Here is a 20,330-nt window from a genome sequence, read left to right as displayed (position 1 = left end):
GAGGGTGGTACGCCGTCGAGAAGTTCAACTTTGTTCCACTTAGCCGCATAATTTCCTCCCAAATTTTATTCAAGAACACCGAATCGCGGTCCGAGACCAATGTCTTGGGGAAACCGTGATGTCGCACCACCGTGTTAACAAATAAGTGTGCTACCCGCAATGCATCAAAACGGGTTGGTAAGGATGCAAAGTGGGCGTACTTGGACAAGCGATCCACGACAACCATGATGGCCGTGTACCCACGGGACGGGGGTAGACCTGTGACGAAGTCCATTGACACATCCTCCCAAACCTGTGACGGGATCGGTAACGGCTGCAGTAACCCCGCCGGCTTCTGAGTCGAGTACTTTGTCGTTTGGCATATGACACAAGCCTCGACGAATCGCCGAATCTCCTTTTTCATATTCGGCCAATAAAACTCGGCGGCAACACGACGAAGAGTCCTTTCAAAACCCGGATAGCCCGCCGATGGTGAGCAATGATATTCGGTCAAGATCGGCGTACGCGCCGAAGACCGGGATCCCACAAAGATCCGCCTGTTGTAGTAAATCAGTCCATCCACCCATGATAAGTGCGGTGGAGCACGTCCCTCTTTTATCTCCTTCGACATTTCCCGCAACTCCGGCGACGAGGTCACCTCACGCCGCAGCAGCTCGATGAGCTGTGGAACCGGACAGGCTACTGTCGTCAGGAGAACCCCATCGGCCTGCTTATCCCCGAGCTCCCTGCTCTCTCCACTACACCCCGAACCCTCGTCGCCCGGCTCGGCGCGGCGGGAAAGTGCGTTTGCGGCCCGATTAGCAGAGCTTTTTTGTATTCTATCCTGAACTTATATCCCATTAACTTTCGCACATAGAGCTGTTGATTCAATTATGTTTGTGATTACTTTTGCTTTTATTTCTTAACAATATAGCAGCAACAATGAAAGATATAGGCATTTTGCCGGTTTTCATGTAGAATCTAAGGGGAAACTCAAGAACCCTAAAGAGAAATCAAGAAGAGTGCATAGAGGGTTTAAAGGTAATTTGCTTCTGTGAATTTTTACTGTAATAATAAATGGCTGTATGAATGTTAAGACCTTACGCCCTCTCGAACGCCGATCTCTCTCTCTCGGCGGTAATCTGTCGTTCCGGCGCCCTGTTTCAGGGTTGGCGGCGGCTCGAACGGATTGTGTGCGGGAAGCTTCCCCGTCAGGCAATCGAGTTCGGAGGCAAATTCACAAGATAACAACGAGGTGTTGGGCGATCAATAATTTTCTTTAATAATCTGTTGTGAACAATATAGCCCTATTTATATTCTATGGACCCTAGGTTTGGTTCGACCTAATCCTACATCGGGAAAGAACCAACAAGAAAACCCGACGGAGCTTATAATTGCGCTCGAATTAATTACAAAAATAAATAATAAAGACTCCAAAATAAAAGGCTAATGTTCGACTAATGCCAAAAATAAAGACTAACTAATTATGGAAAGAATTACTTGGCGACGAAGTCGCCGAACCTATTCGGAGGCTTTGCGTTCCTCGTTGGTTTTGTCTTCGCGATGGACGCTTCCTCTCGGACTCCCTTTGCACGCCTTTGCTCCCGCCTATCCCCGTCACTCTGCTGGCTCTGTTCCGCCGCTGGCTCCTGCTGAGCCTGCGGTTCCATTGGGCTTGTATCAATGAACTAAGTATAATTAAGTGCATGCTTGTGTGTGTATTAAAAAGTGTTGTATATAAGTTTATAACGGTTGTATGGTCTAAAGTAATCAGTGTAGCTATTAACTCTATGACCAGTTGTGTAATAATCGAGAAAAGTGAACCATTTGAAATAATAGAAAACCATTATGTCTTAAATGACTTTTATGTATGTTGTTTTTGTAACATCCTTGACCAATGTATACCTTATTTTATAGTTTTATATATTATTTTGTCATTAGCATGGACATAACATTTATAAGGTACTAATTAGTTTTTGATAATGTAGTAGAGTTAAACTAAGCATATGCAATATAGAAATGTATATATATTAGTCTAGGAAGAAGGTAATGAATATATATGCATACGGCGATGTGCAATGTGTAAGGAATTTTGTCCAATATTTTAATAGGCAATATGTTGTGGTACAAACCCATCCCACATCGGATGAGTGAGAGAAGTTAGAAGGTGTATATAATCCTGTCCAACCCCCAATTAGTTTGAGGCCTTTTGGGAGTGACCCAAAAATAAATCCGTGCGGGCTTGACCCAAAGCTGACAATATCAAACTAATGTTGCAGTCGACGATCCTAACAAGTGGTATCAGAGCCCAGGTGGCTATGGGTTGTGCCTGGATGAGCCCCGGTTAGGGTCGGGCCCTGAAGAACTCGGGTTAGACTCGTGCCCAGGATGACCCAGGGGCCAGGGTTGGAACGACCCATGTTTGTGTCGACTGCGTTCCCGATGTGGTCTCGGTTTGAGGGGAGGTTTGTTGGGTTACAAACCTATCCCACATCGGATGAGTGAGGGAAGTTGGAAGGTGTATATAATTTATGTCCAACCCCAATTAGTTTGAGGCCTTTTGGGAGTGACCCAAAAATAAATCCGTGCGGGCTTGACCCAAAGCGGACAATATCAAACTAATTGTGATCAATTTAGCTAAATCATCTGAATTTAGCTAAATTGAGAAATGAGATGCAATATCAGCCACTAATCCACAAGATTAACTCAATATCAAATACTATCACATTATGTCAACACGGGGGTATAAGTGTCATTTCATTAATCAAATGGCGGAAAAAAATAAAATTAGATTTGAAATCATTTTCTAAAACCCTCTCTAAAACTCTCGCTGAAATATCTTCTGATCTTCATATAATTCATACAATTGTTCAAACACAAATTTGCTGATCTTCAAAATTCAAATCGTAAACCTTCAAACAAAAATTTCTACAATGACGATTGAAGACCAAATTCGAAGAGAATCGGCTGAAGCGCCGATTGTAGCTGAATCGGTTGAAGCGCTGATCGAAGAGAATCGGCGTTCCACATCAGCGGTGGTTCCGACTTCTTCAGGTTCAGCAATTGATTCAAATTTTAAGTATATTGCTTCGATTTTAGTGTATTAAAACATATGTGGGTTTGTTTTCTTATGAATTCGATTTCTGCTGAATTTTTTTCTTGATTAGCCATGGTAGAATCTCAATTGGAAGCATCACCTTCCAGTTAAGGATTTGTTTAAATTTTAAGATTATTGACATTTCATACAATAGCTATTGACATAGCTATAATAACAGTATATGCTTGTTTGAATAGCTGTTAGGATGACTGTAGATTGAACCAGAAAGAGTTATTGATATAGATTTATTGTGTTTCATTTCATACAATAGCTATTGACATAGCTATAAAACAGAGTATATACTTGTTTGAACAGAGTATATGATTTGTTTGACATGGCTATTAACATAGCTATTGACATAGCTATAATAGTTATTGACATAGTTAAGGATCATTTCATACAATACCTATTGACATAGCTATAATAACCAGTTAAGGATTTGTTTGAATGACTGTTAGGATGGTTGTAGATTGAACCAGAAGGAGTTATTGATATAGATTTATTGTGTTTCATTTTGGATTTATTAACAGAGTATACTTAATGCCCGAACTTATTATTGATATAGATTTATTGTGTTTCATTTTAAACTAGAAAATAGAAAAATAACAAAGCGAAAAATGAGTACCTCGGTATCTCAGAAAGAGTTAATGATTGTTGAGAAAAAACAAAAGAAAAGTGTAGAAGATGAAAAACAGAGTCAAATTGCTGAAAATGTATCTCAAAGGCTTATAGTGAAAGGAAGCCTTTGTTTTTTGTTGTTGCAATAAGCCAATTGAATGAGGCACAGATTAATTCTGTGAAGGAGATGGGTTTTGAGAGTGTCTTGCATTACAGAATTGAGTACATTCCTAGTAGATTAGCATTTTCTTTGTTGAAGAGCTTTGATGAAGAAAAATTCATATCACGGAAGAGGATGTGGAGCTTGTATATGGATTTCCAAGAGGTGACATTACTTACTGCAGAGAGAAGTGGAAAAGTAATGCACCTTTCATGAGGGAGTTAGCAGAACAATGTGATACGAAACCAGGAAACGTGAACCATAAAGCTGTTGAACAACTTATGTTAGCAGATCATGAGATTGTTCTTGGTCCTATTAGAATCCGCATTGATTGAGCCTTCAACATGTGGAATGATAAAATCTAAGATTGGAGAGATAATTGATGATTTGGATAACGTGAGAAATATCAACTGGTGTTCATATACAATCTCTGTGCTCAAGTTTGCTATGGGAAATTGGACGAAGACAGAGAAGAACGCCTTTGCAGGACCACTTCCTTTCCTCATGGTATGTTTTACATTTTGCATTATATTACTTATTGAAATGACTTGTATGTGTAGTTGATATAGCTTGTACTATGGTTGACATAAGTTGAATTAGTTATTTAAGTGGCTTGTGTATTCAGTTGACACTACACACCAGTAATTGACATGCATTTTTTAACATATGCAGCTCTGCTGCTTAGACAGAGCTACACAAGAAAAACGTCATGTTCCTCGCACATTTCCATTAATGAAAGGATAGAAAAGTGAGCATCTTCAGGCTAGAGAAGATAGAGAGACCAGTGAAGGAGTTTTTGGTTTAGGACGTATAAAGAAGAGATATGTCCGCACTCTGGAGCAGGAGGAGGAGGAGAAGCAGGAGGATGAGGAGGAGGAGCAGATGCCTCAACAACAGATTCCTGATGACTGTGCGGTTGGGTCTTCCCAGAACCTACTCCCAAAAGATTTCATACAGGAGGAGCAGCAGCAAGGGAATGAAGAAAAAAGCCTTGATGTAAATGAAAGTGGAGTTGGATCTTCTTCTCAGAACATACTCCCATCACATATGGTGGCCAATTTAGTAAAATACATCAAGCAAATAAATGATGGCAGGACCAACCTTGTGAGAGTCCTCAAAGAAGCTTCGTCGCAGATCAAGAATAATGATTTATTCGGATATATTTGTGATATTGCTAGAAGTACAATTGGAAGCCAAAAGTCTCCAGTTGCCTCTGTGAGTGACACTTTTCTCCATTTGTCGCAGTCATATAATATAGACAACGATGTTGTTGTTGATAACTGGAAAGTTGTGTTTGATTCAATACGGAATGCTGAAAAAGCAAACGAAACAATTGAAGATTTGAATGAATTTCCAACTTCCAGATTGGGAGATTTCTCTGATAAAGTAAGTACATAAACAACCTATAATGATATTAATACATCATTTTGTTAATATATGTTTCTCTTAGTTGACATTGAATTATTCCTACAGTTTAGAAAGTAACATTGTAGAACTAATTTTTGAATAGGCTGTAGAACAAAGAAACAAAGATAACTTACCTACCTTACCAGTTGGTGATCCTGAAGAGGTCAGACAGTCTGTTGAAGAAGACGAACAAAGAAGGGAGAATATTGAATCAAACTCTCCTATCTCGACAGCCATACTAGGATCTCCACGGACAACATCCCCATCTCTCCAACAACAAGAAGTCAATGCTTCAGAACATGACAACACACTGGCATCACTAATAGGATCTGAGAATAGGGGAAGTGAGTTGGAAATTCAAGAAGAAGTTGAAGCTGATAGAGAGTTAAGAACACAAGATGTCTTGCACATATTATCAAAAGTATGTGGTGACTGTGAAATCAACAACAATGAAGAAGCAATCAAGGCCACAAACACCATTGTTGATATCATAAATGAATAGGTACAATTTATAATGATTATCTTAAACTCTAGAAGCTTTGTATATAAATTTTATAGATTTTATATAAGTTATTGACATTGTGGATATCGTAGTTGACATAGATAAATATATAATTGACATGGTATAGCATGGAGTTTCAGTAGTAAATACAAATTGTATATATGGAGTTTCAGGAAGACAGAGAGGATGCAGCTGCATGCTCAATTGTTGAGTATATGATGTAAGAGGGTCTTGAGACAATGGATGACACACCTCCTGAATGGAACGAACAAAAACAAGGATATAAAGGGAAAGAGAAGATGCATGAGGAAAAAGAAAAAAACTTCTGAAAACGCAGAGAGAAGAATGACTGTCTACCAGGTAAAATAAGTAAAATTAACCTTATTATTTTTTTAAAAATGACTGAATTGTTGTTGACATTGCTTGTAATAGTTGTTAAAATGGCTTGTATGTGTAGTTGACAAAGCATGTAGAGTAGTTGACATAACTTCTATGTGCAGTTGACACGATATGTATCGTAGTTGACATAATTATATTAGTTATTGATATGGTTAGTATAATATAGTTGACATGATTTGTAATTGTAAGTAACATAAAATTCACTGACAACAGAACCCTTTCCAATCTCTGAGATTCCACTGGCTGAAGCTAGAGAGAGACGGACTCGTGCTGAAATGCGTCCTAGCCCAGTGCTACGCTCACCATTTGAAATACGAGTTGTGCATATGAAACCAACCTTGAACCCGGAGATATCTACTACTACATAGTAGAAACTGAAGGAACAAATGAGTATGCATAATTTAATTCTTTGAATAACTTTTAAATTTCTATGCAGTTGGCTTAATTTATGAATGATGTTTAAATGTTGTCTGCACGCTTTCATTTCAGTGATACATGTTCTTACACTAATGGCTTTGTTTGGGCAAGCAAATGAGTGTTTTCATCTCTGAAACCCCATACAGAAATCAGTATAGGTGTAATTGATGTATGGGCAACATACCTGAACTTTAGAGAAAAAGAAAGGGCAGAAACCTCACCTCCACGCCTATTTCTAACAACATCCCCATGCGTGAGTAATCTAAATTTATATGAAAACTATTTGAATGACATATTTCACTCAAAAAAAATGTTGAATGCAGTATTTGAATATAACAAATCGGGAGCCTCATTGGAATCCATTACAATCCAAGAACAACTTTATGTCACGAATTGATCAAGAGACTAGTAGAATACAAGATTTCGATTGGAAAAAAATTGATTTGGTAACAAATTTATTTTTATCCAGAGATCTCACAATGTCAACAACATAAATTTGGACAAGTGTTGTCAAATTCTTTTCTCTAATATTTTCTCTCATATTATACAAGTCTTCTTCCCAGTTTTTACAAGTGGCTATTACTACGTTGTGGTATTTTGGATGAAGATCAACAAAATTGAGATAATAGATAGTGTCAAACCACCTAAAGACAAGGATCCATTGGAAAAGTATACCCTTCATGTTGGAATACTTGAATGTTTTTTTCAATAAAATTGACATTATGATTACATTTTGTTGACATAATTTATGCATCATGTCGAAATGCTTTGTATAAATAGTTTAGTTTAGTTTTTTATATATATTTGCAGAAAGATATGTTTGAGGCATACTTCAAAGAGAAGAACATATCAAAGCTATCAGAAAATATAAAGAAGTCTCCATACAAAGTTGTTCCTTTAGATTGGGCCACAAGTACCAATAAAGAAGACAGTGGTATATATTTGATGAGACACATGGAAACTTACTTTGGCAGAAAGGGAAGGGAATGGAATATTGGCTTTTTTTCTACAGATACTCAGAGTAAGATATTGCGAAGCGATGCTTACATCAGGGAGCAACAAGAAGTGTATGGATATAGTACGCATCGCTGACGACTGGATGACAACAAACAAGCACAGATTGCCTGAGTTACAGAACAAGTTCAAGGAATGGTTTAGCTGTTGAAGCAAGAAGTAAACAACTGTTTTATTCTGATTTTGAACAAAAAGTGGTTTGGATATTTGATCTTATCATGTTTTTAGATGGATATGTAAAACAATTATCTCAAACTGATTTTTAAACCTTGCAGTCTATACTAATATATCAAATGTCAACAACTAGAATTAAATGTCAACAACTATTTTTTCTTATCAAATGTACTAGAATTAAATGTCAACAGCTATTTTTTCTTATTAAATGTCAACATCTATTTTTTCTTATGATTGTTGTTGACATGACTTATAATTGTAGTTTACATCGTTCTATGTGTAGTTGACATAGTATGTAACATAGTTGACATGGCTTGTACATGTAGTTGACACGATACACACCGTAGTTGACATGACTTGTATGTGCTGTTGACACGAGATGCACCATAGTTGACATAATTATATTAGTTGCTGACATGGCTAGTATATATATTTGACATAATTTTAATTGTAACTAACATGAATTTTATTGCACTGACAACAGAATGTTGTTCCATTCTGGGAGATTCCAGTGCCAAAAGTCAGAGTGTAAAATCAAATATCAACAACTAATAAGAAAATGTCAATTACTTGTAGCATATGTTAAAACTAAAAAACAACTCTGTTTGTTAAAAAAGAACAATTATGTCTACTTTCTTCCACAACTCCTGGCATTATGATCAGTCACTTTATGACACTTTCCACAACGCCTATGAAGTTTACTTGCTTTTTCAATTGCTTTCTCTATGCTCGACTTAATCCTGCTTTTTTTGTCACTTGTACCTCCCTTTGTACTAACCACATCTGGAGCATGTGCAGTTATTCTTCAGGTACAGCAATACCATATATGTTCTTGATGGAATCATTTTTATCAACTCATGAAGATCCAGTAGTGTCATCAGTAAAAATTTGAGGACCAATACCCGCAAGCAAATTATCCAATGCAATCAGATGATTTTTATTCTTAAAAAAGCGCGTTGATATAGACCAAAGTAACGTCCATGACACCTGTTACCAATCTGTAGCTTGTTATCTTCGTTAGAACCTGCAAACATATAACATGTCAATATCCTATATAAATTATATGAACACTAAATCTGTAACATGTCAACAGCCTATATAGTTTATGTCAACACAAAATTGAAATATACTAAACATGTGTGTTTTTGTTAGATACAGAGAATGTCGTCGTCCTGTTTGAGCAATGTATGACAAATAAACTGAAATATCTATAGGAAACAGTTCACATACCTTTGTCAGACGCACTTTCATCACTCGTGAGACCATGAACTGCCTTCAATAATTCACTTTTCAGCCACCGGTTACCAACATACTTCTCTGGAATATTGTTCACATCTTTGTTTCTGAGGACGAAGAAAATGTGGCTTCATAGATAACCACACCTTTCATATAGTTTACACTCACAATCAAATGACTCAGTCTCTATCTCATGTGTAACTGTGAAGGTCTTCTTTCTAGCATCAGAAACTTTAAAGACCTCGATGTTCTTCAATGTGGACATGCTAATCATCCGACAACTCTTATCAGCCACATAAATCAATTCTTGTACCACTCTAAATATCCTATCCGTGTATACAGATGCCAATTGCTTCTCAAATTCTAAATCAGTGGCATATTTTGGAGAGATTAAAGAATCATAATAGTCAAGCCTTTCAGTTTGATTCCATTGAGCATCAATGACATTATTATACTGAAGAGTGAAGTCAGCAAAATTAAACAACGGTTTCGAGTACCTCTTAAAAAAACTATTTTCAGTTTCTGAAAAAGATGTTGTTCTCATTAAAGTAGGCTGGGATCCACAAATGTCTAATAGCAAACATGTCCTTAAACCATTTATGATCTTCCACACCATATTTTTCAACAATACCAGTCCATAATATGTCAAACTTATTTGGATCTAACAATTCTGACCAAACACAAGCCTTAAACTCCTTACTAAACTTTTCTCTATCAGAAAAAGATTTTGGTATTTTCTCAAACAACTTGCTCATAATATGCCACATGCACAAACGATGCCTTGTACCAGATAATACCTTCTCAATTGCAAGCCTCATTCCCCAATCTTGGTCTGTGATTATGATCCTTGGAACAACACCCATGCATTCAACAAACACAGTGAAAAGCCATGAGAATGCATCACAATTCTCACTGGATACGAAACCAGCTCCAAATGCAATAGGACACCCGTGATTGTCTTTTCTGATAAATGGACCAAACACCATACGATACCTATTGAACAAATAGATCACACAAAACATCAACAAATTTTTAATAATAACCAATGTCAACTACAAATATATCCTATGTTGACTACTATGTCAACTACTAAGTCAACTAACTACTATGTATGTCAATTATCAAGTATAATAAATAAACTACCTGTTTGTCGAATATGTTGTACCAAATGCTACAACATCTCCAAACATATGTTAATGTTTCCGAGACTCAGCATCAGACCAAAATAAGCTCACTAACTTATTATCATCAGGCGATAATTAATATTTGTAAAAAAAGCCTTCACAAATTCTCTTCTTCTCTTGCATCTGATTTAGGATGATTTGAACATCCACTTCTTTCAGTTTCTCTTTAATATCACGAGAACAATTCCTAACATCATTCAACGTACACCCAACAACATCATAACCACCCAAAAACTCCTTAAATAAGTTGAAAGTTGAAGTAGGACCGATGTTAGCTTTGGTGCAATCTTCAACAAACTTGTGATGAACATCATTCATACTGCGATTTCCTTTCATAAATCGCTTATGATCTTTGTCACCCATAGCATGATTGTATTCCTCAATGAATTGATGCACAAGATAATATTTAACACCACAATCAGAAAAAAACTTGAAACTGATCCTTGCTCCACATCCACACCTTTTTGTGCCACGTCTTCGTTTCTTCTTTGAAGTTACTTCATCATCATCTGACACGTTCACATCCTCAGATATACTTACATCGACATCCAATGGATCAACTGTATGAAAACCTTGTCTGTTGCGAACAACATACTGAAAAGTAATAACACCACCACTAGACCTATTTTCAAATCTTCGACAATCAAAATAAGCCTCTTGAGCATACTTTTCATAAAAGGAAATTCCCTCCTCAAGTGAAGATATTTTTTTACCTTCATAAGGCCTCAACTCAGCGTTGCAAATTGGAATAACAGATCCTACAACATAATGGGAAAATATGTCAATAACCAAAAACAGATAATGTCAACTAGCATATCTTAACTGACCCACACCAGATTCCAGAATCAAAATCTCAAAATAAGCAGCACCAACATATCAGACATCCTATCATGCACTCTCAACCCTACCCATAACCCTTTCCTCCACCAACAAACACCACAGCAGGGGTTCTTCATCCAGGGGAGGGTGCATTTTGCATACAACTATTTTGTATGTCAACAAAGAGTATAGCTACATAGAATATTTAACAGGTAACATACATCATGTCAACATATTTGCATTTATGTCAACAAAACATCAATTTACACCAGAACATAATGTCAACTAGCATATCTTAACTGACCCACACCAGAATCAAAATCTCAAAATACGCAGCACCAATACACCAACACCAACATCTTAGACATCCTATCATGGACTGTCAACCCTACCCATAACACCTTCCTCCACCAACAAATACCACAGCAGGGGCTCTTCAGCCAGGGGAGAGTGCATTTTGCATACAACTATTTTGTATGTCAACAAAATGTCAACAAAGAGTATAACTATATAGAATATGTAACAGGTAACATACATCATGTTAACAGATTTGTATTTATGTCAACAGAACATCAATTCAAATATCAACAGCTGTGCATTTATGTCAACAGAGTATAATTCACCAACAAAGTACAAAAAAGTCTTGTTAATGAAAACCAATCCAAATTACCTTCACCATTCGTCGACGTCGACTCGGGATAAGATGAAGAATCCATCAGATAACACCTTAGGTATTGATTACGAATTGAACTCGAAGCTAAAGATGAAAAAGCAAAAAAAAAACTGATTAGGAACAAATTCGACTGGGCATCAACAAATAAAGCATAAAAACAGAATCAAAGTCGATAAAATCAACCTAAAAACTTCAGATTCAATCAAACTCCGTCGAATTAGTCGTTTTTTTTTTAAATTGATATACTGAGGAATCGTCGAATCAGAGGTCGTTGAAATCGTTGAAATCGTCTGTGTTCTAATTTTCGAATCAATTGAATCAGAAAGCGTTAGAATAAATTGAATCAGAGAGATCTCACAGAAATCGCCAATCTCACCAAAATCGCGATTGAAGGCTGAAGAACCTAAACCAAACCACGAAATGACCATTATACCCTTTCATAATAAATTAATCTAAAAATATTTTTTGTGTGCCAAAATATGGACCACTCATTTAATAAAAATGAGTGGCTGATGTTGCATCTCATTTCTCAATTAGCCTAAAAAATCTCAATTGATCATGGACATATATATATATATATATATATATGGATGTGATCAATTGCTAACTGATTAGCAATCTAAAATTAAGACTAATTTTTAACCATTAGATTAGGAGATCTAGTGGTTGATATAATGTCAAGTAGATTGTATTTTAAATTTAAATAATTATTAAATAAAATTAAAGGGTATTAATGTCAATTCTCTTTTATTAAAATTATCCCAAAACTTTCAATTACGTAACTCACTCGATTTAATTATTTTTTCGCAAAAAATATATCAAATTAAAGCTAATTTTATAAGGATTCTAACGAGATCTCAATTTCATATGTTCCGACTACGTTCGGATGATGAAATTTGATGATTTTTATTTCAGTTTTCTTATATGTTGATAAGCAGATTTTTATCAACAAATACATCAAAAAATCTCAATATAACGTAGGTAAAATCTCAATATAATATAGGTAAAATCTCAACATAATGCAAGTAAAATCTCAATATAATTCATGTAAAATCTCAAGATAATGCATGTAAAATCTCAATAAAACTGTGTTGATATTTTCGTGTACTTGTGTTGAAATACTCATGTCATTGCATTGATATTTGTAATACACTATATTGATATAAAAAATATGAAAATTATGATATGATAATAGAATGACGATCTTACACTTTTGTTGATATTTTGTCAACTATTTATTGAAATTCGTAAGATTTAATCTCACCTACTCATTTTGAAATCTAATGATAAAGATTTGGTCTTAATTTTGAATTATGATTCTATAAGCAATAGAAAATGATCATATATATATATAGTTTATTTCCTTTATAAAGTATATATAGGTATGACTTATTAAGTTATGTAATAGAACACTTTTTTCAAGTTGATACACGTAGATTGGAATTAGGACACGTGTAAGATCAAAAGAAATGAAATGGCACTTTTCGTCTCATGCAGATGACGTGTGTAGTATAGGTAAGTATTAATCAATTTATAAAAATATATAAAAAGAGAAAAAGAATAATAAATATAGGAATATTATTAGAGAATAGGAGGAAAAGAAAAAAAGGACTGAAAGGAGGGAAAGAAAAGAAAATGGAAGAACACTCGACGATTAAGCAGAAGCAAAATAACCTTGGAGTCTAAGGTTCAGGGGCAGATCTATATGTTATTAAAGAGGGCAATTGCCCCACCTATAATTTTCATCCCATGTATTTATATACCCAATACAAATTAATTTCTTTTAATCTTCTGCTAATTGCCCCTCCTCAAAATTTGAAAATTCCTTCATATGTAGAACGGAAGGTGAATTTGGAGTTCATTTAAATTATCTATTTTAACTTTATCAATACTCACTATTAATTCAATTAAGTATTTAAGTCATATGGAGTAAGTATTATAAAGATAGTAGTGGTTGAATGACAATAGTTTTAGTTGAAGTAAATTATCTATTTCAACTTATCAATACTCACTATTAATTCAATTAAGTATTTAAGTCATATGGAGTAAGTATTATAAAGATAGTAGTGGTTGAATGACAATAGTTTTAGTTGAAGGTAGAATCTTACTCAGAGATTACATTGACTAAAGTTAATTTCGTCACAAGGAATAACACTAAGCCGTTAGTTTTTTGAATATATCAATAAAAAAATAATGATTACAAATGAAAAGCCGTTAAATTTTTGAATATATCAAAATAACAAAATGTGATTATTTTGAAAGGACAAATGTATTATATACTTTTGTAAATTTATAAATGTTAATCATATGTATGATCAATTGTTATATATATATATATCCATGATCAATTGAGATTTTTAGGCTAATTGATAAATGAGATGCAACATCAGCCACTCATTTTTATTAAATGAGTGGTCCAGATTTTGCCCCACAAAAAATATTTTTAGATTAATTTATTATGAAAGGGCAGAATGGTAATTCACATCCCCCTCTCCTCTTCCCAAAAATCCTTTTTTTTCCCAAATCACTACCGCTAATCGGCCCTCCATCTTCATCTTCATCCTTCCAATTTCGTCGACGACAATGGCGATTGCCGCCGCCATATAGCTGCTGCTGATCGTCGTCAAACATCCTCTTCGACTCGCAATCCCTCCTGCTTCTACTTGGCTTGAATACGCCACTGCTCCTCGGGATCATTGAGGCAAACCTCCTCCTCTCAGCGCGCGATCTCTGCCAATTATTTTATGTTGTTCTTCCTCTTCTCCTTCTTCGCAGCCTTCCTGGAATGATATTGTGATTCTCTTCCTCGAGATTTCTGATTTTTTGATGGAGATCTGCGATCTCGTCGGAATCTGCATTGTTAGCTTCAACGAATTCGTTGTTGGAGGTTGAATTCGCGGATGTGTTCGATTCCGCTCTCAATTTGATCAGCGAGAGGTTTAATTCATCAAATCTTCAATTTGTTGGAGTTCATCAAATCTTCAATTCAGCAAATTCGTTGCCGAGAGGTTCAATTTGTTTTAAAATCTTCAAATATTGTTGCTTTATTTTTTGGATAATAACTTGTTGGAGTTAATTGAATGTTTGGTTGGAATCAATTGTCATTCATCAGCTTTTCGCCGAAGCCGTTCACACATGATATTTTTTCCGGTGAGATTTGTGCGCGTTGCTTCTTCTATACAGAGTACTTTTTTGGTTGCTGCAAACGTGACTCTGGACAAAATTTTGCTTAGTTTTGTTATTCTTATGCTTGGAGAGCAAAGAAGAACTGTCGAATTCCTTCGATATATCGATCGCAGCTGGAGTAAAAATGCAATAATGAAATTTTGGCACAGTTTGTTGCTTTTGTGTTTTGACAGGGAGAAATCGATGAGGTTCGTGAATTCACGAAGAAAATCATGAGAGATAAGGAATCGACGTGTTATTTTTAGTTGTGGACATTTTAATACGAGTTGTTGACATTTGATATTCTTGCTATTGATATGTGAATTACAAGTGTTATTTTTTAGTTGTTGACATTTTAATAGAGTTGTTGACATTTGATATCTCGCTATTGATATATGAATTATAAGTATTATATTTTAGTTGTTGACATTTGATATTCTCGCTATTGATATTGTTTTTGAGTTGTTGACACTTTATACAAGTCGTTGACAAGCTGTTGACATTTTATATACAGGCTATTAATATGCTGTTGACATTTTACTATAAGTTGTTGACATTTGATATGCATGCTATTAACATATATTGTATGAACATGATGCCAGAACTTGTGTGAATTAAAAAAATTAAGATAAAATAGTTGTTATTTTTTAATTACAAGAATTGTTTTTGAGTTGTTGACACTTTATACAAGTGTTCGAATCGAATCCGTTTGACTAATGTCAAACTCCACCAACGAGCTATATGTCAACGACCTATATAATTATTGTCAACAACAACATTTTATGTATAAATTATGTCAATAACAACATTTTACATATAATTGACATTGTATATATGTAGTTGACATGGATTGTACATATAGTTGACATTACATGTGTGTAGTTGATATAAATTTTATATGTAGTTGAGATGGATTATAAATATAGTTGACATTGTTTTCGTACTCAACAACAAACATTTTCATGTCAACAACTTATATAATTTATGTCAATAATAATATTTTAGGCAATATCACAAACACCTTATCTACATAATTCACAAATTCGAGCAACACAATCGAATTACAACGACATCCATATATTTCACAAATTCATCTACATATTTCACAAATTCATCTACAAGTTCAAAGCGGGACCCACAAACCAGAAGAGAATCCATCCCCCAATCACGATGAAGATGGAAGCGTAGGCGAATTTGTGAGCCAAAACAACAGTCCTTTCTCGCCGACATACAACCCCACCGTCTTCTCACTCAATCTCATCGATTCTCAATCCTTTGACGCTTGTTTTTTCGCTGCCGCTCTGCCTCCGCCGCCGTCGCCTTCCTCCTCCGCCTTGAGCTGCATTTGAATCGGAATTCTATGGTCTCCGGCTTCCAATTTAAATTTCAATCAATAATGCTAACCAACTCTAAACGAAGCCAAAAATCGCAAGTTCCTCAGCGTTGCAACCACCGATCAGAATCTAACGGTGGTTGGACACCAACAACGCAGATCCATCACCTTTTTCACGCGCTGCTCTCTCCTCTCCGCCCTCTACTGAAGCCCCAACATCTTTCAGCAGAAATCGAATTCATAAGAAAACAAATCCAGATTTGATTTAATACACTAAAATCGAAGCAATATACTTAAAATTTGAATCAATTGCTGAACCTGAAGAAGTCGGAACCACCGCTGATCGGAACCACCGCTGACGTGGAACGCCGATTCTCTTCGATCGGTGCTTCAACCGATTCAGCTACAATCGGCTCTTCAGCCGATTCTCTTTGAATCGTCATTGCAGAAATTTATGAAGTCGACTTTGAAGCGTTGATAAAGGTTTTCGATTTGAATTTTGAAGATCAGCAAATTTGTATTTGCACAGAAGATATTTCACCGAGAGTTTTAGAGAGGGTTTTAGAAAATGATTTCAAATCTAATTTTATTTTTTCCACCATTTGATTAATGAAATGACACTTATACCCCCGTGTTGACATAATGTGATAGCTGTTGACATTTAGTTAATCTTGTGGATTAGTGGCTGATATTGCATCTCATTTCTCAATTTAGCTAAATAATCTCAACCTAACAGAACCCTCTATATATATATATATATATATATATATATATATATATATAGGGTCGTGATAATCTACAAACCCTCTATAATACAAACTATACAAACTTTAGGCGTTGACATTCCCCCTAGTGACAGAATTTGTATTAAGCGTTGACATTCCCCCAGTGACAGAATTTGTATTAGGCTTTGACATTCCCCCAGTGACAGAATTTGTATTAGGCTTTGACATTGACATATGAATCCCATTTCTAACCGTTGATTACTTACAAGGAGTGTGTAGGATTAAAGTTTGTAGTTTGTATTATAGATAGGGGTTTGTATTTGTTCACACCTTATTTATATATATATATATATATATAGGGTCTTGTTAGTTTGAGATTTTTTAGCTTAATTGAGAATTGAGATGCATTTTCAGCCACTCATTTTGAAATGTCAACTACAAGTAGATTATATCAACTAAGGGTATTATCGTCATTTCATTTCAATAGCCAGAATATCAAATGTCAACAACTCGTATTAAAATGTCAACAACTAAAAAAAATTTATTTTTTTATTTTTTTTAAAATTTTTTAAAATTTTTTTTTAAATTTTTTAAATTTTTTTTAATTTTCACGCGATGTCAACTACGATGTGTAGCCTGCACATCAAATGTCAATAGCCCTGCACATCAAATGTCAATAGCCCTGCACATCAAATGTCAACAGCTTATAGTTGACATTATATGTGTATAGGTGATATGAATCGTATATGTAGTTGACATTATATATGTGTAGTTGACATGAATTGTATATGTAGTTGACATTATATGTGTGTAGTTGACATGAATTGTATATGTAGTTGACAAAAAAAAATAAAAATAATAAAAAAAATAAAAAATCGAAAAAAAAATTTAATTTTTTTTTAAAAATAAAAAATATTTATTAAATAAAATGTATGATGAAATTACCATTCTGCCCTTTCACAATTAATTAATGTAAAATATTTTCCATGTGGTAAATTTTGGACCACTCATTTAATAAAAATGAGTGGCTAATAATGGATCTCAATTCTCAATTAGGCTAAAAAATCTCAATTGATCACAACCCTATATATATATATATAGGGTTTGTATTTGATCACACCTTATTTATATATATATATATATATATATATATATATATATATATATATATATATATATATATATATATATATATATATATATGAGTGCATTCAATGTCGAACTAATTTTAAAGACTGAACCAGATAACAAATCACAGTCATCCGATATTATAATCTAATGGATATAATAAATCAACCCATTCTTGGTTATTTAATCACAAAATACACGCATAGGGGTGATTTGGTAATGAAGATAATTTTCAGCTTTAAACTTCCCTAAATTCATGGAAAGATAATTATGAATTAAAATCATCATACTCCACGTCTAAATTCTATCATTTTACACTCATTATACCCTCCAGATCTTAATATTCTTATTGATTCAAGCAAAAATAATTTACAAATTGTTTACTGTTCATCGGAAGATTAATGGAGAACTGTCGTTTGAGGAAAACAGGGAACAACGACGAAGTACATCCATTTGATTCAAATTGGAGAACCCAAGACGACGACCTTGAAATTTATCAATCTGATTTGGATCGGAGAAACCAAGACGACAACGACGACGTCCATCGATCTGATTCAGATTGGCGAATGGGAAACCGAATCTGACATCTGATTGGAGAATTCGGTGTTGAAGTTTATACATTCGATAGGCTTGTTGTTTGATTCACATTCAGAATCAACTCAAGAAGACGACTTCCATCCATCTGTAGGTTAACAATTATCTTTTGTGTGTAGTAATTTTCCTACGTAATGAACTGTATGTTTTATATTTCGTTTACTGTAATTCATGTACGTAATGAACTGTTTTTTATTTAGGATGAATTATTTATATTTGTGTATTGAATTGTTTTTTTTAGGATGAACTTTTTATAGTTGCATGTTTTAACATTACTTCTTGTTATATCGGTTAAACACATCAAATTATTGCTTTAAAATATCCATATTATGATTATGGATAATCACATCTTTCAAATCATTAATCAAATTTGAAAAGATTTATTATTTCTTATTTCCTAATTTCATACTAAAATATCTATATTGTAATTATGGAAAATTAAATCCTCAAATTATGTCACATTGTACAATCTTCACCTCGATCATCCAAAATCCATCAAATCTAAATTTAAAGCACATTTTTTCAAATGAGTAGTATATGAACTAAACAAAATGAAAGTTATTAATGAACTATATTTAATAAATAATGAAACAAAAATTAATATATATTGAAATACAATAGTAACAATATTTTCTAATATAATACAATAATGATCAAACGTATATCATTCTAGTGAATCAAAAAAACATTTTTGATGAATTGTTTTCAAAAGTGCCCAAGTGGTTCGTTTGGTTTGAATGTTGAAAGCGCCACGGGTGGTTGATTCAATACATGTATATCATAAGTGGGAACTGATTTGTCTATATAAAGAACAATTACAGTGTCAGTGATGAATCAAATATACAAAATATTACTTAATATAATGCAAAGTAATGCAGTTTTCCCTTACCATTTGTTCCCTTGTTCATTGGTTCCCTAATGCATATTGCAAAGTATTAACTTCATCTTATAATGTTATAACTTCATCATGTAATGTTGTAAATTCATCTAAAGAAATGAACCAAATATGAAACAAATCACCTCATCTTATAATGCTATAACTTCATCTACCACTATTACCACTTCATCTTATAATATTATAACTTAAATTGAGACTTGGAACACGTCATTTAAAATGAACCCTTAAAAAAATAACCAAATTTGAAAGAAAACATTACACCTTATAATGTAAAAATTTCATCTTATACTTTTATTATTTCATTTCATAATGTAATAACTTCATATTCTAATTTAAACCTCCCAAAAAATAATGAAATAACTTCATATTCTTATTTAAACCTTCCAAAAAATTAATCCAAATTTGAAGCAAACAAAATTTGAATCAAATCACTTCATATAACAATGTAAAAACCACATTTTACACAGTACTTCATCTTCACTGTAATCACTTATCTCTTGAATAGTTTTCATTAACTCCAAAAATCAGAACCAAAACAGTAAAAAAAAAGTAGACAACAATTGAACCATCCTAGACAGCAATCTAAAGATATCGATTGATTTATATTACGAGTCGTTTCCTCAATCACGGGAGGCAATCTCGGGTCCGGCCTACTGGATTGCACACCCCCAACCTTTACGAGCAACAATTATTTTACATGCGTTCAACAATTTCATTACAAAAACATATCTACACTTCACCGGAGACCAAATTCCAACTACAAAATCAACTTTACAACTGAAATAAACAAAAAAGAATAGCCAGAACT

The sequence above is a fragment of the Salvia splendens genome, chromosome 11 (assembly GCF_004379255.2).
Source record: "Salvia splendens isolate huo1 chromosome 11, SspV2, whole genome shotgun sequence".
NCBI classification, from domain to species: domain Eukaryota; kingdom Viridiplantae; phylum Streptophyta; class Magnoliopsida; order Lamiales; family Lamiaceae; genus Salvia; species Salvia splendens.
The sequence above is the reverse complement of the archived record's forward strand: the minus strand, read 5'-3'. Positions refer to the sequence as shown.